At 43.4% G+C, this 17247-nt stretch overlaps 1 long non-coding RNA gene across 1 annotated transcript; it reads right to left on the bottom strand.

Moving 5' to 3' along the window:
* Window positions 1-3574: 3574 nt before the first annotated feature.
* LOC124072210 lies at window positions 3575-10911 on the bottom strand. The gene is made up of 5 exons (XR_006845465.1): window positions 10731-10911; window positions 6097-6144; window positions 5918-5985; window positions 5745-5827; window positions 3575-4196 (listed from the first exon to the last, which is right to left on the bottom strand). It is a non-coding gene; the product is annotated as an uncharacterized LOC124072210 (long non-coding RNA).
* Window positions 10912-17247: the final 6336 nt, after the last annotated feature.

Below are 17247 nucleotides of genomic sequence, written 5' to 3'. Positions count from 1 at the left end.
TGCCCCGGTGTGGGATGTCACTGAGAGACAGTCACTACAGATAGCTGGTCTGTGGAGAAATGAAGCCATGGGACACACAGGGTAAAGGCTTCTCACTACACAGTCAGAGAGACAAGTTCTCAGGGAGCTGCCACCATAGAGCACATATTGATCTGCCATTGCATCTTATCTTTGTGACTCCAGATTAAAATGCTCAACATTGGCTCTCCCTCTCTCTCTGCCAGGCTGAAGGCCTTTCTATATCCCTGAGTGGAGGAGTTCTAATCTCCCCATGAAGTAGTGGGAGCCTATCACTGGCAGAAAAACACACAGTTCTCACTGCAGAATGAAGAGGGGGGGCTCGGAAATTAGCAGGCTTAAAATGCTCCCCATCAAAAGTATAACTTGAATGATAAGCAGGTTTGATCTACGCTCTGCGTCTTTTGATGCTGGTGGTTGTTTTTCTTTACAGAATGTTTTGCTTGGTGAAATTTCTGACTTTTCTCCCCCACCGCCTCACCCTCTTTCCACTCTTTCTTCTTCTTCTTCAAGCGCTGTTATCATAATCCAAACAATTGGCTGTTGTAACTGTATGTATTCCTCTTGTGGGAAATGGCTGGGAATCAGATCCTCTCGGGTTGTGTTTAATGTCCTGTCCAAATGAGCTGGGAAGAGCTGAAGCTCTGACAAAAACGAGCAGGAATAAAGGGGAGAAAGCCTGGGCAGACAGACGGATGAGCCCCAGGCTCCAGGGCTTTGACTTTGGCCAAACAAACGTTTGTTTTTCAAAGTGTTTTTATAGTAGGATGGATTAAGGCGGATGTGGACCAAAGCCCCCCACCACCCCTGCCCATCCGGGGTCTTGTCAAATGGTGCATTGAGAAGAGGGGTCGCACCTGTTAGGGCAGCGCAGAAGAGCAGGACCAGGATGATATTGAACAGGGCTTTGTGGGTATCAGAGTCAAAACAAAGCTGTCAGCCAGGGCTCATTCATCTTTGATGTTCATTGATGAGGAAACTGGTGGGCCTCAACAGGGCATTGTTTCTTCTAAGTGGTGCCCATTGATAGCCAGAAAGCCACGTTTGTTTTTAGTCTCTGACGGGTGGAGCTCATTTTAAAAGGCTTAATGGTGCATTTAACCAGTCCAAAATACTGTGCTTTGGAGCTCTCCTTGCACCATTGGCTCGGGCCTGTCTTCCTGCTTCCTAAATGGCCTATAAACAATAATAAAATGCTAATCATGTGTGAATGGCCAACACCGGTGGGCATGCATGTATCGTCAAGCCCTGGGCTCTTCTGAATGCCTGCTGTGACAAATCAAGATCCAGAAACAAGGGCATTTGACTGCCGCCGTGTCTGCTTCCTGGCCCATTCTCCACCTCTCCACTCTCTTTGTCATAAAAACCTGGATAGCCTTCATAAAGTGCATTTCTCATGCTATTGTTCAGCTAATCATATCCTCTCCAACAATTTCAGGATGTGACAAGATAAGATAGGGAATATTAATGCCATATCGTCTCATCTCAAATTATGAAAATGTGTGGGCGGGGGGCATCTAGGGAGGAAATAGAAATCAATTTGTAGCGCTTCCATTTTGTGTATTGCCTTGAAAAGAAAACAGTAATTTTCCATGTTATCTACCTCAAATCCTATTAGAATCAGGTTAATTTAGTGGCACAGATTTCAAAAAGTTATCATATCATCCTATCAGCTGATGTCTTTGAGTGCTCTGTGTTTGTAAGGTGTAAATGTTCAAAGTTAATATCATGTCAGATACCATATCTGAGTGATGCATGATCTTGGATATCACTGGCACAATCGTGAATCCAGGGATGCCATATTAATTAAATTCAGTTCAATTGTAAAAAGCTTATTGTGCGGTCCAGCTTTCAATAAGTAAATGTAACTATACAACAGGTGAAAGTCCTTCATTCCGCTATGATAAAAAGCCAACTTGTTTACCAATCACCTCTTACAATGACCTCATATGCCCCGTTTTAATCTTTCTTGGTATTCACATTTCTCTATTGTACATAATTAATAAGAAACTCCACACTGTCCACACTATAATATATTCTTTCTAGTAGCTGACATGAATACACTGAATGATTCTGTTATGAAAATGGTTTGCGTGTTTCAAACGTTTCATCTCTCATGAAGAGCATCGGAGCTGCATGTTCAATTCATGAATATGAATGTGTCTTCCTCAAGAGGTGGCCGCTATTGTTGTGACAAAATCAAGGACTCTTGCCTTATTTCAGCACAGAGGTGTATCAAGGATGCACAGCCACATCTTACCTTAAATAAGGGTCTCTGTTTACACCTTCAAAGCACTGGCAGAAGAAGCTCTCTCAGAGTTTCTTTTCCTCTCCCTCCTGATTGTCTGCAAGCTTGATTCGCTTGGATTCTTAAATGATAGGCTCATATAGAGTCTCAGACTTTGTTTACGTGGGCCTCATATTGGCTGGCTGTCTCCTTAAGCGTGAGGAGATATGCAAGAGCAATCAAATATTTCTATGTCTTGTATAAATGATGGTGGATGGGAGAGGAAGTTTGTATTTTTCACTCCTCATTTGTGGTTCAATTGCCAGAGTGTGTATTGCCTGTTTTTCCGGAAAGAAAATAGATGGCTTTGTCACTCAGTATGCATAAACTGTTGGTCTGTTTGTTGTACGCTGTCAACGGAAATGATAGCAATTCTATTTGTCTTATGAGAAAGACGTTGTTACAAAGTCTGAATAGCAGTTTTCATGAAAGGGATTGTTTGTCCATTCTGAAGTTATTTTCATCAGACATTATACGTCATATTTCCGTGAACACTTTCAAACGCTGAAACCCCTGTCACAATGTGATATGTTAAGAGGAAAACAGAAAAGAAATTTGACTTTTTTTTGTATCCACCTTTGTTAGTGTTGACAGAACACAGTTTGACATGGTGTCCTCTTATTTCTGCATAGCGTGTAGAATTCAGGCAGAAAAAACTGGGCAGTAATTATGAGCTACTCGTCCAACACTAATAGTAGATCACGGAGATTACAATTTGTCTCTTTACCTAAAATGACAGACTGTCATACGTACAGCTCGTCCACATCTTCCTTGCAGTCTCATATCATTCAGCACTTGAACCAAACATATATTTCTATCAAGGCGAGGGAGAATAGCATCCTCAGTTTGGCGCAGAGGAGGTGTGTCCCCTTCTATCTTCACGAGAGAGGGAGAGGGAAGGAAGGGGGGAGAGAGAGGGTACCTCTCTTTTGTTCACTCCTCTCTCTAACTGGTAGTGTTTGACTTCCCCCAGCCAGGAGTGGGTAATTCTGGAGCCCTGTGTGAGGTTGTTAGATCACTGAGGCCCAAGACAGCACCATTCTTTGCAGACCCTTGACAGCAAATATGTGGTAATGATATTGTCTCCTGCTGGGTAATAACACACAATTCAGACTGCCACATACTGCAGTCGCCGGGGAAAAAATGGAGGGGAGAGAAAAAAAGAATTACACTGAAGTACTGGAGGAAAATGACCGGAGAAATGTCTTCAACCTGAAGTGCTATATTGAAAAAATTCACTCCTGCTGGACAGTGTAGTTGGATCAACTGTTTTATTCCCCTCTTCTCAGAGTGATGTGCCACAGAACGGCAACTGCTATCTGTCACAGGGACATGGTGGTCTCCATGAAAATGTCCATTACTAAACAGTTTGGTTTTCTTTTTAAATGGGATTTTTTTTATAATGATTGCTGTGTTTTGACTTGGGCATTTTAAGCAAGTCTGCCTCTTTAACAAAAGCCGTGGCTTTAAATGACTAAAATCCTTTGTGTCCATATAACTACATAGTTAGTGTTTAGTATAAACAGCATTTTCCTACTATGGAGACCTTCTATTGTTAACCGGACCACACTGGCAGCTTCAACCTTGACCTTTGTGTTGCTCCACTTGGCACTCGGCTTGTAACTGTCAACACCATCCATCACTGGCCAATCAGGGGCTGGGACGGGGGCCTGGTCCCCCTGCTGTACTGTGAAATTGTGGCATGTGATCCTTAATGTGCGTGAAGTAGACAAGGCCTTGACACAATGCATCAAGCTTCAGGGGGGCTCCTCTGTGCTAGTCTATTAGCCTCCCGCTGTGCCCCTGGCTGCCTGGATGTATTCTTAGGGATAAGTTGGAGTCCGCATGCCTCCAAGACACTGGCTTTGGCCTTCCTCAGGCCCTGGGCTGGCTGTCAATCAAATAATTGACACAATGTCAAGCCCAGCACACCACTTTTAACACAATTTCAAAATGTTTTAAAAAAGATCTATCAAAAAAAAAGAAAAAAAAAAGAAAGTTGCCAGTGACGGATATGATTGATATTTGGGCATTCCTGAGCTCCAAATGAACCCTCTACTCACATCATCAAAATAATCTTCTCTGGTCACTTCTGCCAATGTCCATGATCTTACAGACCTCTCCTCTCATGAGCATGAGGGAGAGACAGTGTGAGACAGAGACCCTCTCTTCTTATTCATACATTTGACTACCTGAGCAGCATTGTGCAATGGGCGAAAATAAATGAGAGCACCATGTAAAAAGGTAGCCTTGATATAGCGCGACTGGGTGCAAAAGGAAGGCACAGTGAAATGGAAGAATTCATCTTTTCTATCAGCCCCTCCGCTCAGGAGCTGAACCAGGTATTCAAATGGGTTCAATCTCAGCCGCTCAGATTTGCATAACACAGACAGATGAACTCAAGTGATTGAATTGGGCTAGGTGGAGTGAAAAAACAGAAAAGAAAATGAATTTCCAGGCGAATTAGGAGATGATGGAAACGGCAAAGGGTACATTATTTATTTTTCACACTGAAATAATTACGGAATTAACCTTTCCTTCCAATGTGACAGCCCTCTAAACCCTCTTTGTCACAGTGAATTTGATGTATTGGACTCTCTTGGAAAAAACTTGACTCTTTTGACGAATAAAACAGCACTAGCTATTATCTCCTCGGAGGCTATTTCCTCTCACTACCAACCCTGGGCCTATTCTGCCGTTGGTCCAAGCAGATCAGCTGATCTGCATCAGGCACCTAAGTTCCATGGATGTCGTGTTTTGTTGTCCTTCACTGATGTAACATTAATGCTTGTGCAACTTCCTGTGACTGGCAGTGACCACTAAAGAGTCAGAACACTGCAGGAGGGGAAAAAGCAATTTCATGGTTCAGACTGTGGTTAATGTGCTGCTGTAATCTTAAGAGAGGCTTGTCTTTTTTGTTTAAGTTTCACAGAATAAAGGGTTGGACTATCGTAAGCTCAGGCAAATTAATCACTGGACTAAAAGGTGGTGGGAAGCCATCTACTGGGAATGGCACTGGTGAAAGTGAGTGACTATTTGTGTGTGTGTGTGTGTGTGTGTTTTGTTGAGCGAATAAGTTCTTTCAGAATGAGTCAGGCTTTCATTTAGTTGCTGTATGTGCTGACCTCAGCTGGTGTGTATACATTTTACCTGACTGTGCAGTATGTGCTTTTTTGAGGGGGCGAGAAGGTGTACTTTACTGAGTGTACCTTTTGTGTGTGTGTGTGTGTGTGTGTGTGTGTGTGTGTGTGTGCATTTACGTGTGAGCTGCGCTCACACAGTCAGGTAAGCTTCTCTAATTGCTGTGAGGTGCATTAGCACTCAGCCACCTCTCTCTCTCTCTCCCTCTCTCTCTGTGTGTCTTTGTTTTTCCTCTCAGTGGCAGTCTGTGGGCCAGAAGACAATCAGACCAGAAGGGTCATTTTCTGCAAGAGCTCACCTCCCTCCTCCAAGCCTCGCCGCTGACGGGCTCACGCTCGGCAGGAACCCTAAATTAACACTTGACGTCTGCGAGGCTCAGTCCTGATGAGGCCGCAGAGAGACAAAATGTCAGAAAACAAACACTCCATCATTTTTGCTTCATTTCCTCCACCGATGGAGAAACACACTCACCTGGAGGGCTTGAGAGGGCTGCTGTGACATTCACTCCCCTATCTGCTGCTGTGGATCAGCTTTGGTGCCTGTGGGCCAAGGTGAGAGGTTGAGACCAAATGGGAACGGAGGGATGCTTAGTAGGAGCTGATAATTCAGTAACTGTTATCATAAAGCAACTGGAGGGAGAAGTGAATCACCTGACACCCGTTGGGTTTAGATCAATGAGCTGAACTCTTCTTGTTTCACTGCATCAGGACAGAAAATGGATTATAAGCAAGCTTGACTCAAGTCAACATGTACAAAATGCAAATGCACTTTTGTTTTGGATTTTTTGTTAAAGTCATTTCTTTATTTCCCTTCATTTGGAATGCATTCACCTCCATTCTGCCATTTCAAAGTAAATGATTTGTTTTCCTGAGCGCATAAACAACAACCCTTGTAATTATTCCTCACTGGGGACATGCACAACACTGGGACTCAACACTGTAGAGTAGTATGATACTATTTGAAGCCTACTTCAAACACAGTGCCCCCAGTGAGTTACGATAGCGCCAGTGTCTATTTTATTATTTGCTTTATCTCTTTGTTGCGTGAGAGTTTATTTGTTTACATGAGAGGGATTGGAGGTTTGGTGATCTGAGCAAATTGCAGCAGAAAGTACTTCAGATGGGAATGACTGTAATTAGCATGCTCTTAAATGTGGAACGCTCTCCTAATGTTTTTGTTTATGTGGGGCAGCTGATCTGTGACTCCGTGCGGGGGCGGCCCACAGGCAGGTTAAAATCACTTGTCATGCCAGAGATCATCATTATGAGCTTACAATTGGTCAGTGTTGAGGAACAATCAATGTAGCGCCAGGTAGACACTCTACAACCAGCCCATGCTGTGAGATTTTGTGTGTAATTTTGTATTTATAGTTGTGTTTTCCAGAGTGGATAATTTGAAAATACAAGTGTGTTTATGTGGGCCTGTTTGCATGCGGTCATGCTCATGGTTTGGCTCATATTTTCTTAAGCTTACTGAACTGCCTTTTCTTAATCTCTGAATCTACGCTGAAGCATATGTTCTGTGACACTCATTAAGAGTCAATTAAGAATTTGCTGGTGTGCCCAGTTATTCAGTCAGTGATTATATTTCACTGGAGGATGATATCCAGGTAAATTAAGATTTCGATTTAATTCGGCCCTGGTTGTTGCTGCATCTCCATTTCACATCATGGAACAATTGAGATCTTATCATGGATTAAAGTGGGGTATATTACACCTAATTTAAAATACGCACGTCTACAACTGCACACACACAGCTTAAGCATCCGCCATGATATTGTGAAAAAAAAAAAAAAGCGAAACAATTAAGCACCTTTCGCATTAAACTCAAAAGGCTGTGAGATACAATTCATCACATTGGCAGAGGAATTCAGGGCGGAAACCCTGCCTTAAAGAGTTCTTGAGAAAGATGAAGAGAGGCAGCTAAAGAGGAGACACGAAAGGAGCAAAGAGGAGACAGGAAGTTGGGGAACATTGTAAAGGGGGTGCCATGGTAGTCAGGTGACAGTGTGACAAAGTTGTGCTTGTTTAAAATGGAAATCTTCCCAGACTTCCTCCCTCTTGGCCTCTCTCCCTCCCCCCACCCGCCTGGAGCCCATTGCGAACGCTAAGCTCCGGCATCTGAAGTGGCAACACTTGAGATGGTGAAAGTGACAACATCTTAACATAAGCTGAGGGGCTAAAGTGAAAGTCAGTGAGAACCCCCAACCAACCTCTCTTTCCACCCACATCCTTCACCCCTACTCTGTCACACCCCCCCATGCCTGAGCCATACAGTAACCATGCTGTGGCTGCTTTGACATCCAACCTGCCTTCTTAAATGAAAAAGTTACCAGTAGAAAGTAGGGATGAACAGGCATCAGTGATTCAAGAAGTGAAAATAAAAGGTGAAAAGTTGAGAAGAAAGGATGAATCTCTCTTTCTTTGTTTCACTGTCATCATTGGTCTTGCCTTACACTTCCAGTCACAGGTGCTTCCAAACAGAACTGGAAGCATGTAATCCGCCCAAATCCAGCCTCTTCCGAGGAGTGTAAAACCAGGAATGTTCTGTGGGGGTCACTGGATTAGACAGAATTCATGGTGGTAGCTTGGCTTGAGAGGCGGAATTAGCGGAGTAGGGAAAAAAGGGAGAGGAGACTGAACTGGTTTTGTATTAAAATGAGCTTACCAGGTGGTCTCCCTCCCAAAAGTGGACACAGTGTGTCAAGTAATCTGAAAAGCCCCCGGGTGTTTGTTGCTCATTGGCCAGAGGCCTGGTAAAAAGAGACAGCGAGGGACTGAGAGAAAGCGAGAGAAAGAAGGGGGGCTGGCTAGGGAGGTGGCACTGATGTGGCCATTGAGGCCTCAGTGAAATGTCTGTCAGGCTTGGTTTACCACAACCACAGCAGTGATTAGGCCTCTTTTGATGACAGGTTTAGTTTTCTGTCCATTGGCAAGAAAGTGAGAATGGACAAGAGGGAGGGGTAGGGGTGCGGGATTGGGTTGCATTGCAAGACTTTGGGGGTGGGCCTTTACACACTGTTGCAGGAAAATGGGAGGGGTGTAGATTGGGGGGGTGTATATTAATGTCTTGCACCAGGGAGCTCCTACGTAATTTCCCAGCGGGTCGCGAGGTCAGGTTTGTATTTAGTTAGTGGTAATGATCTCGTTAGGGATCTGAATGGACCACCGTCTAAGCCCATTGAGGACAGCGAGTGTGCCTCCCCATCCCCCACCTCTGCCTGCCTTGTGTGGGCTTACACAGCCCGTGAACTGTGATTAATGGACTTCCAGGGCTTAATAACTTGCAAAACAGTATTAAACAAGGGAGGCCCCGGGACAATCGGAGAGGCTACCCAGGCGGAGTAGGAGGTGGCTGTAAACAGTGCCCAGCAACAATTGCAATGCATGGAATTAATTGAGATGGGCCACTCACAATGCTACAGCTGGCTAGTGGCAGGGAGCCAGGCCTGGGAGAAAGCTTCACTGGTGCTTCCAGGTGGCCCAGAGCAGGCCAGGGCTTTTCAGTTTTGTAAGTGTTAAAAAATAGAAGGGGAGAAAGGCTACATTTGTGATTGGGAGACAGTGAGAGGAAGCCATTGAGCAGAGACAAGAAAGAGATTAAAGAGCACAGAGAGTGATAAGCAGATAATAGGGGGACACATTCAATGGAACAAGTAATCCTTGACACGCAAGCGCAAATATGAAGCCTTTTGTCTCTTGTGTCTAATTCAAGGCAGAATGTGTAAAGTGGGAAAGCAAGAATAGTGATCCACATTAACACAGTACACAGAGACAGATAAAACACACTCATCTGTCCAAGTGACACACACATACACAAACACAAGCATTTCATCACCAACTCCCACCCCTTACCACCCTTCCCACAACTCTCTGGCCGTCTTATGCTCGATTTTTTTTCCCACCCTTGTGCCCTCTTGTGTGGAAACAAATGATCCCAGCGTGGAGTCATGAGTACTGATGTGTTCAGACCACCCTCCACTCAATCATAGAGCTTGTCTTTTCTCCCAGGCATCGGTGTGCATTTTATGCCGCTGTAATCTATCGCAAATTTGTAAATATCAGGACCACACGAGAACTGAAAAAGTCAGTATTGTGAGAATGCTTTGGTTTACTGGATGAAATTTTAATTGACTGGTTTGTGGTCACTGACAGTCATAGTTTTGAATGTTTTTATTTTATTTTTTTTTTGCAAGTACATTTAAAATGCGTTGCAATGTCGTCCGGAAAATAATTTGCGTAAGTATGTTTGAAAAGGAATACCACAGATAACAGTGATTGCCATTGTTGAGACAAATGTAATGCCAGCAACTGCAGAAAATAGATACTGGCATGAAACAGCAAAATTGCACCGTGTGTGTTCAATTATACGTAATTATGAAACAATTTGGAAAGCATTTGATTAAAGCATGAACAGGTAGTTTCTCCCACCACGACACGTGAGATAAATGTTTTTGTCGAACACAGCGTAACCATTGTTTTTGTCCCTCAGTCTCTTAAATAAATATATTTGGTGACAATAGCATTTTGGAAATAGAGCATCATGCTGAAATATGTAAGTAATTCAGACATTGCTATTGTCTTGCTTCAGTGAAAACACTCGAATTGATCCCCCTTAATAATAAAAAAATATATTTGTAACATGTTTTGGTTATATAAGAGGAAAAAATGAATAATTGCATGTGAAAAAAGCAGCAAATCGAAGAGGCTTAGCTGTTAATGCTGTTTGACATTCTCTCCAGTATGTTTGGCTTTTCTCAACAGTGACTCATCTCCAAATGAGTGACACTGAGGTCATCCTAATCTGATTTTCTTGCAGATCAGAGACATGTTGGACAAAAGCTCACTTTTCCATTCACTGTGGTGTAGAAGTCCAAGATGTCTCCAAAGTATTTACCCAAACCCTTTACTTAATCAGCAGCTGAGAGGTTATTCAGCACCACAGTCTGACGCTCCTTCCAGGTTTCTCATATGCAATTTGTGTGTGTGTGTGGGTGTGTGTGAGTGTGTGCATAAGATGAATGTGAAAGAAAAAGTAAGAATTAAAAACTATGAGTAACTCTCCAGCAGAAATTGATGTAAAAACACACACTGGTCACATTTTAAATACGAATAAAGATAGTAATTTCAGATCACGCCATAATATCTTCAAGCAGTTGTTACAAATTTATGTACAATTGCAAGAAATTATAACAGTTACTATGTGTGTGAGAATATATACTGTTGCATTATCTCTCCCTCTTCTACCTCCCAGCTGTCATCCGTGCTCCCCCCGCCCCACTCACCCTCTCTTGCATCTGGGTGCAGCGGGTGCAGCGGGTGTAGCGGGGGCCTTGGCCCTGACGAGGCCGAGAAGGGATCCACTGCTGTGCTAAGCCGCTGGCTGGCTGCTCCTTCCCCACCTCCTCACATCATGAATAATGGAAGAGAGAAATACATTTATCTTTTAATAGCTCCGGCCCCCTGGCTGAGACCGTTCAGTCTGGCCCAAACCGCCACAGCACAGGGTTGAGGGTTCTGAACACACACACACACCCCCCGCTTCCCCATGCCACACCACCCCACCCATGATTGTCTCTGCTCCTTTTGAAGATCGGCGCTTCTTAGTGTCCTAGAGATGGGTAATCAGGCTTGATTTTGTAAGGGTCAGGCCATCTTTTGAAGGGGCGGTCATCCCCAAGTTCGACCAAGGAGGGCTATGCTCACAGTCTGTGTAAGAATTACTGTAATTTCATCAGACATATTCACTGCCCAGCTTTGAATTTAATAGACTCAAAAACGTAGATGATGAGAGCATGTTGGTCGTGCTATGAATACTGTAGCAGGATTGTGTAAGAAGCAGTACTGGGATAATTCTGAGGTAGAAATACTGTATTCATCTTTGATGCTGGAAGAATTGGTCTGTTACTCTTTCAAATATGAAGCTTTAAGAAAATGAAATAAAAAATTAAATTAAATTAAATGAATAAACATACAAAAATGTGAGACGATGTGGTCTGTGCAGTTCATCCAGTATTTCATAATATTTTAAATATTTCTCCTTTGAGAGTTTCTGCCTTCATGATGAATATCTTAATTTTGAAAAAAAATAAATAAATAAAAAGTATAACATACACCCTTGTGTATATTTTCTATGAACTTATAAATATCTTAATTCTGAGGTTTTACAAAGAGAACACTCTTGCACACACAGGTACAAACAAACCGATAGGCTTCAAACAAACCTAAGACAGTTTGCATAATCAGTGTTATTTCTAAAACCAGATATGTGCATGAAATAAAGACACTCTGTCTATCTTGGCTGTCACACTATTTCTAATAAGGCATATGATTTCCAGTCAGCCAGGCCCTTAATGCGCTTCGTATCGGTGCACCATAATGTGGGAATAACAAACGTCTTTCTCTATTTAACTAGGATCAGGAGGATTTCAGTCCAGCCTCTTCGTCCTCATTGCTAACACATCTGTATGTGTGGGCTCTGGGGAAGGCAAGTGTAGCTGGATACCTTAACCCTCTGTTTGTCTACGCTGATTTAAGGCTCAAGCAGCCCTCGCTGTGACACCTGCAATAAAACAAACAAGAATAGGATTTAATCAGCCTGCAGTGGCTTCGATAGTTATTTGATGGTGAATTTGTTCAACTGAGGAGTAAGTTTATAGGACAATTATTCACACAATAATCTGTTATTTATGCTTTAGTGCATAGACAGCGTTAAACAGGTTTGTCTATCTGAAGGAGCAAAAAAACAAAATCACTATTTTTGTCCCTGTTGTGGTTTGACTCACTCTCTGTAGGATTTCTCATTAAAGTATTTTTTTTAATTTATTTATTTTTTTACAACAGAGCATTTTAATTTAAATAAATGCACAAAATTACACCATCGTGTGTGTGGCACCTTTATTTTAAATTCTATGTTTAAATAAATTACATTGAGTGTTTCTGTATATTCAGTGTCAACAAAAACACAATTTCTAATTATAAAAAAAAGCTTTCTTGTGACAATTTCTTTGATTGTCTTATAAAATTTTTGGTAGCACTAATATTAATGTATATGTTGGTACCATTTGTAAATTAAAAAAATACATTTTCATGCTGGAACAATTCACTGCATTTCATGGCTTATAGCCAACAAATACTTTCATCACAACTTTTAATGAAATTTGATTTCAGGTTTGTTGGCACAATATACATATGTAGGAGTCAAAAATACCAAAATACAATTTGAGACATCTTTAGGTCAGATATTTTATGTCACTATCTTGTTATCATATTATCACATAATTAAAAAATCCAAAGAACAAAACACACTTGAGAAACAGTGAAGCTGACATCACTTTTTTAAGCCAACAATAACAAGTTCAAGCACACACTTCCTCCCAACATGCCCCCTCCTCCCCCACTTCCAGCATGCATACACACACACACACACGCACACGCACGTGCACACACACACACACACAGTGTAACTGAAATCTCTTTTCTCCATATCCACACACACAACCCATACGGCACCAAACCCCTCTTACCCACCACTCCCCTGCACCCACAGCCTTCAAGCAGCCCCAGGCTTGTGTAGTCATGCGTCAGTTGCCCGGCGTTTGGGATGAGGCCTTGCTAGCCGTGGCTGTAGCTGGGTCCTAGCCAGCAACTCCTCAGGTCCCTGCTCTGCTCTATGGAAGGCAGAGAAGCTGAAAGCACCATTTATCATCACTTGTGTGGGCAGCATCACCACGGCAACGCTCGGGCTGGCAAATGCCACTGCTGTGAATACTAATGAGGCTCTTGGCAGGCCTGTGTTGGCGTCAATGGGGCCAGGGTTGTACTCTATGTGTGCGCGTGTGTGTGTTTGTACGTGCATGTATGTGAGCAAGCGGGTGCTGGGCTCTAGGAGGGCTACAGTAGAGGTAAACAGTCCAAAGGAAATCAATTAAGTGTTTCCACAGTGTTTGGCAAGTGCTCTAATCTTCAGCACCACATTTTAAAATAAGGGCGGAATCTGCCTTTAATACCTCCTCTGCTTTCTGCATGACAACAAATAAGCAGGCAACAATAAACAGCCGAGCACAGCCGAGCTTGACTAAGTCCTCCTGGTCTCTACTTTGAGAAAAGTCATTATGGCACAGTTCTTTAGCTTTCTTACCCTTTGCAGTATGTCTGTTCTTACAGCTGAACATTGTTGCACTTAACTAAGTAACAGCAAAAGGTTTCATATTTTATGAACATAAAGGTGAGACACTCTCAGATGACTAAAAGTTGTGTTGTGCAACCCTTAGTAGAGGCTGCAAGGCATTTCAGCTAATGCAGTGAAGTATCAGCAGTGCATGGACGTGAACACACGACACCTGACTTTGTGTTATTGACACTGGCTTTTAGTATCAGCAGGACCTTCATTCTGTCACCTGTCAGAGATGCTCTCTCTCTCTCTCTGCCCTCTCTCTGTTTCTTGGTGACTCTTATGTTAAGAGTGATGCTGTGAATAAATTGGGCTGGAGCACGCCTGCTCTGCTCTTTATTGATTCAGGCACTTTGATTGAGCAGAGATCTAATCAATTCTTCAGTGGTAGTGAGACGCCAGAGTAAAATTATTCTTAGACAAACCCCTCAAACGACTTGTCGTTAATTTCCCTCTTTACTGGCACTTGTTTGCTGGGAACGAGATGCGTTTTGGGCTTTCTCTGTCTATTAGTGGGGTTGTGCTCCTGGGATTTTTCATGGGCTGCTAAGCTTGGGGGGAGAGAATGTGTGTGTTTGTTTTTTGTGTACAAATCTGTTTATGTGTGTGTGAATGCTGGGTGATTGGGCACACTATGCTTGCTCATCCTTACAGAGTGACTTATTAGTGCTAATTGGGAAGGACAGTTCAAACAAGCACAGAGGAGTGGTTGTCACACAAGCGTGACATGAGTGTAGAGAGGCAGGCAGTGCCGGGTGCTTTTCCCAGCTTCAGCCCTCCCTTTTCCCCAAATCCAGCCCTCCCTTTGCCTCCTCTTTCCCGGACCCCTCCACACCCCCCCCACCTCTGGTTGTCCGCGGCCCCCGGGCTGGCCCCGCACAGAGTGGCCACAGAGTGGGTTCTTTGTCTGGAAACGGCCATTAGCAGTCAGCGGACTTCAGAAATGTGAGCGGGACAAGGCAGTGGACAGAGGCGCAGACAGAAACATGGCTGTCTGAGACACTTAGGAAGTCAACAGCTGACGGAAGGGCCAACACAAAGGAGGAGCTGCTGAAGCACGGGGGAGCGTGATCTGCATAGAATATAGACCTCCCTCCCTTCGCTTGTGCACTTCATGGCGAGCACGCGCAAACAGCTACATGAACCCAGGCGCACATGTTATGCACATAAACACGCCTGATGTGCTATGCACACAAGACTGCACACAGATGTGAATATGCTACATCAGTGCCTCCATTAGTTAGTGCAGAAGATGCACTGACACCACAATATGATTGGAATGGTATTCCCTCTGCCCTGAACCCTCTAGTTAATGATGAATCAACCGGTGGTACACAGACACTAAGACCTTTTTCCTGGAAAATGCTCCATACTTGAATTTAGCACATTTTTTTTTTTTTTTTTGCTAAAAGATGCTAATTCCAATGATTATTTAGTACCATAATGGCTGCAATTATATTCTGCACAAACTGATATAAGGTATAAGCACCAATTAGTAACTGGTCATTATCTTAAGCATTTGGTGCAGGGAGAGTGAAGTAATAGGCAACCATTCAGTAACCCCTTGCTCAGAAAAATGACTGCATAGTGCTTCAGTAATTAGTGGAGCTTGTTTGCCTTTAGTCTTGAAAGTGGGTTGTATATTCACTAACCTGCATTACTGCTTATTGCTTGCAGTCATATTTTGCTATTATACAGACAGCCTCGCTATTAATGGGTAGCATGAGGACAGTGCCGTATTTTAATTATTATGTATTTGGTTGTGACAAGAGGGTGCTTTCAATGAAGTAGCTTTTTCTCGAGAAATGCTCAGCATTTTCATGTACCTGCAAAGTTGCTGTGTAACACACTTTTTTTTATTTTTTTTTAGCTATTTCAGGAATGGACACGAGATAAAACCAAATATTGGTTTGAAGATGGCGACAAAGTGCAAATTTCCATACAAACGCATTTAATGCCCAACTGAAAGAGGGCGGTTTCATGACAATAATAATGGGAAATTCTGGAATATATAAAAAGCACTGTGTTCAAATGGTATGTAATGGTGATGGCCTGGGTTCTGTGCTGTGTGTGTGTGTGTGTGTGTGTGTGTGTGTGTGTGCGTGCGTGTGTGTTTTCTCAAAGCCACACCAGCGAGGATCACAAGAGCTGTATCAAAGCACTCGGCCACCATGCGAAATGTCTTCTCGCAGCAGGAGGTTGTGGGATTGTTGTCGGCATCCCAACTCTCTTTGAATGTCAGCCTCACTAACAGGGCAGTTGGCCTACACGGCACTGCTGACAACACAGCTACACTTTCAACTTTTATTCTTTAATTTTTTCCCCCTTTTTTGCCCGGGCACAGCGCCTCTCAATGGCAAAGAAGATGACAGACACACAAACCAGTCTGAAACACATTCACTCCATCCTTGCGGGAAACACAATGAACGTGTAGGTGGGCATGTGTTGAGGTGAAAATCGGGCCAATGTGCATTATTTAAGGCGACGTATGCCGTGGGATCTTTTTTTGTTAGCTGTGACACAAACAGGACTTGTGGAACATGCAGCCCAATACGCTGCTGAGTGTCCTCACAGCTGAACACAACAGCTTTGCACATAAATCAAGCGCACCCCAACACACTGGGCCTGCCTAATAGATGTTTAACTAAACCCCCTCATTTCAAACAGTTTGACCCCAGTTCGCTAAAACACAATGGGAGAACTCCCTGAGGATTAGGCCCTGACCTCGCAGGGAATGGAGGGAATGGCCTGCACTGGCTATAAAGGAGCCTGTCATTGTGCTGTCCAGGCATGGGGGAGGTGGTATGAGGGAGATACATGCCAGTGGGTGGAGATAGCCTTGTTGTAACGACATCTTGATGGAGCATCTTTCCCACCCACCAGAGCAGCACCGTCTCTGTATGTATTTTAATGAGGCTTTGTGTCTGCCCACATATAGCCCCTCTACTGACAAGGAACGTGTTAGCAACATGCTCACCCTTTGTCACAGCACCCAATCACGTAATCGACTGGTCGGCGAGATTTATTCTCTTGACTCGACATGTGAGAGTGTGTGTGTGTGTGTGTCCGTATGGGCAGGGATGTAAATAGTAAGAGTGACCTTTTACAGACAGTGCACTGCATAGTTGGCATGGGTTGTAAAGCTTCTGTGGTGAACGACAAAACCCACGGAGCTTTTGTAAGTGCCTTTACAAATCCCTGTGTGTGTGCGGATGTGTGTGCACAGGCATGGTAGACCCTAAATACAAAACTTCAAACTTTACCAAATCTATAATTTACAAGGGTTGCTGTGATGACAGAAGTACTCTGAAAATGCCTGTCCTGAAGATGAATTTACCTTTCATTTTGTAAGATCAAAATAATGATTTTTATTTTTGATGAACAGTCTTTTCATTCCAAAGTGCCCCTATTGAGAACATGGTGAATGTGTTCATCATTTTGGGGTGGTGGTGGTGAAGAAAGGAGGGGCGTAATTTTATTTTCTTAAGCGGGGATATAGCAGGGTTGGAGGATCCAATTGTGTGCCAGGTTGCAATTCAGATTTTATTTTCTTAGTTACTGACCTTGATCGGGGAACTGCAGGGTCAGAGCCTCTCCAGTCTCTATTGTAGGCTCGAACAGAATGTTAA

The sequence above is a fragment of the Scatophagus argus genome, chromosome 15 (assembly GCF_020382885.2).
Source record: "Scatophagus argus isolate fScaArg1 chromosome 15, fScaArg1.pri, whole genome shotgun sequence".
Lineage (NCBI taxonomy): Eukaryota > Metazoa > Chordata > Actinopteri > Scatophagidae > Scatophagus > Scatophagus argus.
The sequence above is the reverse complement of the archived record's forward strand: the minus strand, read 5'-3'. Positions and strand labels throughout refer to the sequence as shown.